Source organism: Apium graveolens, chromosome 5 (assembly GCF_009905375.1).
Source record: "Apium graveolens cultivar Ventura chromosome 5, ASM990537v1, whole genome shotgun sequence".
Taxonomy (NCBI): Eukaryota; Viridiplantae; Streptophyta; class Magnoliopsida; order Apiales; family Apiaceae; genus Apium; species Apium graveolens.
Genome location: NC_133651.1, coordinates 304099824 through 304109968, shown reverse-complemented (window position 1 = coordinate 304109968; position 10145 = coordinate 304099824). Strand labels below are relative to the sequence as shown.

The following is a 10145-nucleotide window of genomic DNA, read 5'->3' as shown; positions in this document are numbered from 1 at the left end:
TCTGGTGTTTGATGACAATTCAAGAATCTTGGAGGGGGCGCAAGAGTCGCTTGAAGAAGGCACATTATTCTCGTTATGACAATGATCAGGATAGGCTGGAAAATAGGCCTGACGATGTTCCACTTGAGACTTTTATGGCGCTCTTGGAGTATTGGGGGGATGAAACTGTGCAGGTATATGTCTAACTTTCAAACTCTAAGCATCCATGTAGTTCAGTCTAAATGAGATTAACTAGTGCAAATTATTTTATCATGTGTTTCCCAAGAAAGGGCTAGAAAAAATGCTGAGAGCCGTCGTCAAGTAGTTGACACGCATACTGCTGGCCCTAGAAGTTTTTCACAAGTAAAACACAAAATGGTACGTCATTCCTTGAATTCCTCGTCAAGTTTTTCACAAGTAAAACACCAAATTATTGTTCTGTTTCTTAGAGTAAAAATATGCAATTAAAAGACAATATTTATGATAATTCAGAAGTAGACCATGGAATTAAAGAAAAAATTATTTCATAAAATAAATAATAAAACCTGGTCTACTAGACACTAGATGGCATTAATTTTTTTCACCAAATGTAATTAAATTATGCTTAGTAATCAGCTGATATTGCAATACTTGTGATCCTTTCTTTTAGAAAAAGAAGATGCAACAGAAGATGCCTGATGCGGGTGAACCATCAGATGGCTTGGTTTTTGTTAAAACTCGTAAACGGAAAGAGGGACGCACATATAAGACTGATCCTAGTGTAATTAATTACAGACTTGTAAGCATTCAGTTTTTTTAAATCAATCGCATATAATTGATAAACCACTATATATTATAAGTACCGGATTAATTTCATTGGTTGATATTTCCTAATTTTGTAGGAAAAGATTAAAAAGAATCTCAGCACATCGGGAGAGGGTATCGACGAACTGATCACAGATGGAAAATCACATGGTTCATCTTGGCTGGTAGGGAGAGCTGTAAATCCATCCAAGATTTCTGCCGCGGGTCCAACAGAGACATATGTACAGGACCTCACAAGAAAGATTCGGGAAAGTCTGGTTGAAGAATTGGAGGCGAAAGTCAACAGAAAAGTGCAAACGGAGGTTGATACACTGGTTAACAGAAAGGTCCAGGAGAACTAGACCTATCTGCTTCAAAAATTGGGTGAAGCAAACCCAAATATCAAGATTGATCTTGGGGCGCTCTGTGCCACCATCTCGAGTGACAATGATAATGGCATACCTATGACTGCTGGTGCTAGCTCTTAGTTATTCTCTGCGTTCACTACTAGAAAAAGTAGAATAGACATCGGCTAAAAACCGATGTCTATGAACAAAAAAATCCGATGTCTTCGTGGGTGATGTTAAAGACCCCCCATTTAACATCGGTTTTAAATTAATGTTAAAGAAGACGTATAACATCAGTTTTTAAAGATGTTAAATTTCTAATGCATATCTAATCTTCATATATTATCATAATATGATATTTTTATCAATTTAAACATATGTGAGATAAGCAAAATATTTTTATCAATTTAAATTGATGTTACTTATACCAGTAACAATGGTTTGAAAGATAAACCGATGTAAACATAACTTTTGACATCGGTTCTTTATTTCAAACCGATATCTATTGGTCATAAACCGATGTCTAAAAACTTTATAACATCGGTTTTTTGTTTTAAGTTTTTTTGTTGTAGTATTTAACATCGGTTTTGTTTGATGCAACTGATGTAAATGTTCAACTAAAACCGATGTATTAAGTTTTGATAGACATCATTTTGCACTGCAATAATGTATGTACTTTTTTTATTAATGCACATTTTAAAATTAATATATTTTTTAGTTGCAAAACTTCAGTTAGCATTATCAAATCAAGATGATAAAGTCTTACAATGATGAAAAACCAGAAACATATAATTTTCAATGATACAATAATAATAATCCGACATATATTTTAAAAAATAACAACCAAAGTAATTTATATCTTTAATATTTTGAAGAAAGAATAACAAAACTCTTCTTTCTATCAGATGTATTGATGTGTGCGTGCCTTATCGTGCCACCGTGTACTTCAGTCCCTCCCATGTTTGGATTCTTCCAGCTCTTGTACAAATCCTGAATGAGCTCCTCCTATCTATAGGCTTGGGCACAAACCAATACAACATACTTCGTTATCTCAGGCCAATCTTGGGATTCAACAATCTATACTCAAGCAAAAAACCTGGTATTAAATGAAAGAAACAATAATAGATAAAGAATAATTGAACTGGTCGGATAGACAACAATATTAACTTATATCAAACTTGCCCAATTCCATAATGAAGGCATTGTAAAAATGTGACAAGAAGAGATCAGTTTAGGCATTTAGAAATTTTAACTCTATTCTCTAAGATGAGCGTCTATCACGGGCAACCACAAAAAGTTAATAAGTAGACAGAAACAGGCAGCATATGCACCTTATCCTTAACACCACCAACAGGTAAAACTAGACCTTGTAGTGTCATTTCCCTTGTCATTAATGTATCTGATCTTACTTTTTTCTGACTAAACAGTAACACCAAGGCTGTTAAAAGGGTCACACCCGCAGAGGGACCATCTTTAGGTATCGCACCAGCAGGAAAATGAATGTGAACATCCCGTCCTTCCAACATATTTGTTTCCTTCCATTTTAGAACCTAAATCGTATTTCTATTTGTTAGGAATATGTGTATTAGTTTGATGATAAGTTCAGCAAAACACTTAAGTAGAAATCTAGTGTTTGTAGCCTCAACGGATAAGACCATCTTGGCTATCCGTTGAAGGAGTAGCCTTACTTAGCAATAAGTTTGGTATTGTAGCACATCTCACTCTCTGGTTTCAAGCTGTAATTCTTAGATGTTGTTAGGAGATAATCAGTCATGTTGACTACTAATGGATGTACAAGTAGGAGGGCTAATTGTAAATATTTCATGCCTTGTAATTTTGTATAAGTGAAGTAGTGTCAACGGATATTGAAGACCTTCAACGGATAAGAAACTAAGCTTCAACAGATGTCTCTAACGCCTCAACAGATAAAGCTTCAACTGCTAGAGCATCAACGGATAAAGCCATCAACGGATGAAAGCTTCAACGGATGCACTGCTAGAGCATCAACGGATAAAGCCATCAACGGATGAAAGCTTCAACGGATGCACTGCTAGAGCATCAACGGATAAAGCCATCAACGGATGAAAGCTTCATAGCAGTTGATAGTGACAGTTAACAAAGCTGACAGAGACACATGGATTGACAGAGATGTGGTAGCCTATTTCAGGAACAGCAGAAAAAGCAGCCATTTTTAGTCTGTTTCAAAATGGAAAGTCAACAGATAATTCCATATTACACTGGATAAAAATGGAACAGAAACAAGTGGATAACTATTGTCTTATTGTACTTTATCTTTGTCTTCACTTGTAAACTTGGAGTTATATAAACCAAGTAGTAGCTAGTAATTAGATATGAATTTTCCCTGAGCTGTTTAGAAATATCAAGAGAGAAAATCATCTAGTTTGTACTAGGAAGCAACTGTGATTTAATTTTGAATCATAGATTTTCTGAAATAACACATCTCTGGTGGAACAACAAATCCACCAGAAAAGTTTTTAAGTTCTTTGTGTTCATTTCATTTGTGTTTAAATATATATCTGTCTGCATCAGCTCCAAGCAATTCACACACAGTTGATCACTCAAACACTTAGTCTTACAAATTGCTCAAAACTTGAAAAAGTTTTGAGATTTACATTCAACCCCCCTTCTGTAAATCTCATTGTTAGTCCACTGGGAATAACACTATTGTCAAACTAGCAAGCTTTGGTGTTATTAATCTCCGACAACCTCAGCATAGTCCTGCAGGTGTCCACAAATATTCATCATCAAAAAATCATTAAAGTTTAATCATATGCAGAGTTTGCATGCCGGTGATAAAATACACAGACGCTTTGACATTTATCAAATTCTAGATGTTTGGTTTCATATATTATGACCATATTTTCCTAAATCTTCCTACAAATATGATAAAGACTGGGAAAATCAAGTGGCATTACATTAGCTAGGTGATGCTGATTAATTATGACATAAGCTGGCAGACATAAACAGTTCCAAAGCTGGAATCTATACAACCACTTTACAAAGAAACCAAAAACTGTACAATAACTACCATAGTGCAGAGAAGATCGAGAACACAAGTAAAATAAATATGATAAACACTGGTTATAAATTACTTACCGCAGATGCTATGTTGAAGTCAAATTCATACATTTTTTTGTTGGTCAATAGATAATCCAGATAGGGGCCTATTAACAAAAGAGAGGCAGCTTGGACTGGTGCGGTGTGCCCCAACAAATTATAAGAACTGAGTGAGTATTTCCGCTAAAGGTAATGAACATACTGCACAAACAAAGATGCACATTAATTAATGACACTTACTGTTCATGCTAGGAAACTGCAGGCAACTCAAAACATTATAGGACTTTTCAATAACTTAGAAGTGCTTACAACATAGGACAACCATGTCATTCTCAGCTTAAAAAGTCTAAAGTTGTCACCGTAATAAGAGTGTTTAGAACATAAATCATTATCATGCTAAAGTAAATGTCACTACATATGAACTGAGAATACAGAGTGTTTATGTTTTCATCACAATATTAAAAACTAGTTTGACCAACTATAGTAAGCAAGAAAGAGAATCTTATTTGAACTACGTAATACTTTGGGGAACATCCTTTTGCATTGCAATATGGTGTGTACTCGGTTCCCTTTAGATGATGGTGATGAAGGCTTTACTACAAATATTACTTTCATATTATAAGAAATATCAGGTAGTCTATATTAAGAACACTCTTTTCTGAGTTTTCACTGCATTCTTTTTTAAGTTGGACTACTTGCCCTCATAAATATCAATTCCTGAGTTCTAGAGAAAAATATTATCATATCTAATACTTTAGTAAGTACAATCCAAATGATTTGAGACACTTACATACTGCTGCATAGCTGTACTCCAAACTGCAACAAAAGCAGCAATGAAACCTCTACTATTAACACTCACGCCAGTAACAGTACATACAACAACACCCATCAGAACGACTAAGATACTCAGTTTTGTATCTCTTGAATATCATATTTTGTCTAAAACAACTTCCAATAAGCAGGATACAGGGATCATACCCAGCTTCACGATCTGAAAATTAATTTAGATAATAATTAGTCCAGATTTGGCATGTCAAAGACTTATATAATATATATATACATGAATATTTAGAAATAGTTAGTAAGATGGAAACATCCAGGTACCTGGTAAAATCCTACTGAGCTCAACATCAAACTAACATTCATCCCTACAATGGAAAAATTTGCAAATAGGAAAAATTTGAGAAGCTCTGAAACGGGTAAATGAGAAGGCTAGATGTATCCCAACCATCTAAGAACTCCCGTCATCAAGGTTATCGTAAGGAAATGCAAACCAGTTAATGTTGTGGCTTCAGATAAAAAGAAATGAAAAGTTATATAAGCATCTCCTTATTATGACTTATTAAATTTACAACAAATTAGTAAGTTTTAAACAGTTAAATATGACAAGCAGTCACCAAACTGATTTGATATCATATGGAACAACATCTTCAGCATTAACCGGAAAAGGTGGTGCCCCAGGCTTCAAACTCACTGGAAATTCAGCATCTCGTAGTAGAACTTAATCAGCCACTCAGGCCACACAATGCTAACTGAAACATCAAGATACCTCAGGTGAATAAGTTGATAGCATGGACTCTATTGATACTGCCAAATCTGATGCATACCGCAATGCCAAGAAAGTTGTTTGAGGTTCCACCTACAATATAAGTTATGTTTCAGGTTGTAAGTAAGATATCGGAAAAATGGACATAATGAATAAGCAATTAAGCATAAAAGCACCTCACATGATCGACCAAAGCATACAAGACAACGATGATACAGGGAAGGCAGCACAAACCGTAATGCCAATGAGGCATGCCAGTGTCACACAAAACACAATAAAGAATACATCAAAAGCCAAATATATTATACAAAGCCTGCATTAAGATCACATATAATCATTTATTTAGATTTTATTATAATAGTTCAAATTTAAGGAAATATTATCAAAACGAACCAATAGAACCAATAGAGCTGAGGGGATTGCTCAACTAAAGCTTGCCCATCAAGGGAGACCAATAAAACCCAAAGATCCACCACACAAAGGAAAACATTGTATTTGCTGATTCCAAATTCTTCACTACAGAACTAAGAATGAAAACAGAGTCGAATGAGCATATAACATATTAACTCCAAGAAATTACCTCAAACTTTCCATAATAAATTGTGTTTATCTCGTGCATTTACTCTATAAATATATAATGTAAGAATACAAGTATTCAGCAACGAGGTTCGGGTGTATAAACCTGACTTATCATAGCTCACAAATTCGTCTTGAATATAACGATAATGTTATGGACAAAGCTAAAAAACAAGGAGAAAAGAGGAGTACCCTATTCTCTGACGACCGTAATTGAAGGTAACGCGTCCCAGATAACAGGCAACAGACTTTCTTCACAATAATCACCATCAGCACTACTAGTTCTTTGTAATTCACATCCAATAAAAAACAAAAACACAACAAAAAAACTAAAATAAAAGTGTAAAAACAAAAATAAAAGAAAAAGAGACACAGTCAGTTATATATATAACTGAAAACAACAACAAATCTGTTAAAAAGCTAAAAATTGAAATTTAAAAACCACTTACTAGTTCGAGCCGAATAAGGATAAATAAAAACATAGATATGCCGATTGGAACTTCATCTGCACCTAGTTAACACAAATCGAATGATTTATTGTAAACAAGAGTTAGGGTTCATGTAATTGAAAGATATAATTCAAATTAGGGATCTTAATTGTGAGTTCTTGGTTTCAATTTGGAAAGTTAGGTTTTGAATTTAGGGTTCTATGTTGAGAGTTCAGAAAGATGGGTGGAGAGGGGAAGTAAGAGTGATGGAGAGAGAGAGATGTTCTTCCGTTATAGAGAGTTTTGATAGTTTTGATAGCTTTGATTTTTGATTTTGTGTTTTTTAAATGTATATTTGAGGATAAAGTTGAAAAGAGGGGGAAGAGTTGAAAATAAACTAAGGCAAAACGGGGGAAATTTAAGAGGGAATGAAATTTTGGCTAGGGGGAATGGGGAAGGCGCGCTGCTGAAATTTTTTTAACAGACATTTAACATCGGTTCTTCTAACAAACTGATGTTTATAAGCACAAAAGACATCGCTTGCTCAAAACCGATGTCTAAAATACTTTTTACAGCGTTGAAATAAGCAACCGATGTAAAAGAGGCGATGTCTATTTTACTTTTTCTAGTAGTGGTTATTCTCTGATATGATAATCTGACTTGCTTAGTATCTACTTAGTAATTTGCTTATTAGTATTTATGGTGGATTTTGATGTAGTTGTATTATGGTGGATTATTGTAGTTTGATTACAATGGTTTGTTGTTGGGGGTTGAAACTATTATGTAGTTGGTGGATTTATAGTAGTTGATGGATAATTGAAGTTTGTCGAATTATTGTTTTGGGTTGTATATTAATTTGGTAATGGACTAGATAGGTAAAGTATAAGGAGTATATTTTTATTTTAAAATAGACAAGTGTTGCCATTGCTATTCCAAACTGTTGGGAAAACCCAACAAACTTGCATTTTATGTTGCTATTGTCATATAAATTATGTTGCCATAGCTATGGGTGGTGGGTTCCATAATGGGCCCCACATGTACTGACGTGGCAAAACTGGGCCCACATGTACTAACATGGCATTGGTAGGTCCCACATATGCTGACATGGCAATAGGGGGTCCCACATATGCTTACGTGGCAAATGTGGGCCCACATTTGCTGACGTGGCACATGTGACGTGGCACATGGGACGTGGCAGCTTACATGTCATGTAGGACCCACTAACTTTTCAGGATGTTTCAATTCAAAGGCAACATAAAATTTTATTGGTCTAGGATAACAATATTGTTGTTGTTGCCCTCTGTTTCAACATAAAAATATATGTTGGCATAGAGAATCATGGCGTTGCTATTGACCCCAAAGGCAACATCGAAAAAACCAACACCAAAAAAGTGTTGCCTTTGATTATTTTGGATCTACAGCAACATATTTTGGACCTATACCAACATTTATTTTAGTTGCAATAGGCTGTTTATGGTGTAGTGTTAGAAAATGAAAAGTACAAGACATATTTTAGACATGTTTTTATGTAAGTTCCGGAAACTAATTGGTGAATGTTATTTTTTGTAATGAGTACTTAAACTTTCATGTTTGGATCTAACTCACTTTCTTAGTGTAATCCATATAGAAATTGAGGTGAAGTTAGTAGTTTGAAAAGGGTTGTGTGGGTTTACCCCACATTGATATTGTAATGATAGGTTGGGTGTTTTAGATAGTACCATGCACAAGAGTAGTTTACAACTAATAACACATATGGGTGTGCATGGTGTTATTGTGTTCCTCACGCTCGCACATACACGCGTCGTCTCCTCGCCTCGCCACGACACGATTTGACTCGGGTTGGGTCAAAGGGCGATTTGGGGTATTGTCTCGGCGTCTCACGTACGTGAGGCGACCTGGGTAAGAAATTTTACAACTGGTTTAATTAAAATATTTTCTGACTTATTATATTATTTTAATTTAATTATTGATTCAGTGCTGAACAAATACTGATATGCTTGATAATATCAATATTTGATGATCAAAGTTTATAAAATTTGATACGGGTGAATAAATGCTGATATGATATCAGAATTTGTTATGTGGTTGTTAAATGTTGATATGAGTCTGAGGCATATCAGCTTTTGCTGATAAACTCTGATATTGACTTTTACAGTTCTAGTTTTGGAAATATTATATTAAATGCAATTTAAGTCAGAATATTTATTTTAAATAATGTAAAATCTTCGGTTACATTTTATTTTTGTTTTATATACTGAACAAAACGTTTGATAAAAATATACACAACTCACAAACACCCTTGTGAAAAGCCTATTGGCATCTTGTAACTATTTCTATCATATATACATACAGATTATTGCATAGGTCATCTGATTGAACTGAGTTACAGGTCGTTGTTGAGTGTTACGTATATGTGGACGAAGTACTCTGTGCTTTTTTATATCCTAAAAGCGATATTGCTACAACCCAACACAGCGTAAAAGCATACACATATGAAATTTTAATGCTTTTCGTAAAAGCATAACTAATTTACTTTCGAATTAAAACAAGAAAAGAAACGGAAATAAATATTCTTACGAAACATATTTTCGAGTTACCACAAAAGTGAAGAAAAAAAATACAAAGATATATATATATATATATATAATCATAGTGCTAGGTCTTGTTATAGGATGTTTTTTCAAATGACTTGCACGATATTTGACATATTTTAAATTTGGCAAAACGTTTAGTTATCAATTCAGGTAGGGCTGTAAAATGATCCGGGTAGAACCGGACACCTTTGTAAGTATCGTATCGCTTTACTTTTAATGTGTCCATATTTGAGTCTGAGATTATATTATTCGGATACAAACTGATCCCGACCATACGAGGGTCAGATCAAAAGCAAATATAAGCTACTGTCGTATTCTTATTTTCTAATTGGGTAGTTTATGATTCACCAAATACATATCAAATATGATCCATTAACATTAAGTATCATTTTATTTCAACTATTCATACTATTATCATTTAGCTTAAAATAAATATATAATGCCACTACATGAATATCCAGTTTTGATAACAAAAAATGCCATAGTTATGTTATAGACATCCGTTGGTAAAACTCTCTTCCAACGGAATAATAATAAAAATATTCCATTGGAGGAAACTTGGTGGGAAATCACTGCCAATGGATTTGTTTTCTTTACTAAATTTAACAACGGAATAATAGCAGGCTAACAACAGAATTTCTGTTTGAGACCACGACCACATCCCGACCAACTTAGTGACAGATTATTCCGTTAGTACTACTTAGTGACAAATTATATCGTTAATAATAATAGCAACCCTATAATAACTAATATTATATTGTTAATAATAGCAACCCTATAATAACATAATGTCCGTTGTTAAATTAAGTGACAA

At 34.1% G+C, this 10145-nt stretch overlaps 1 pseudogene; it reads right to left on the bottom strand.

Moving 5' to 3' along the window:
• Positions 1-2386: 2386 nt before the first annotated feature.
• On the bottom strand, positions 2387-5435 carry LOC141661144 (UDP-rhamnose/UDP-galactose transporter 5-like; annotated as a pseudogene).
• Positions 5436-10145: the final 4710 nt, after the last annotated feature.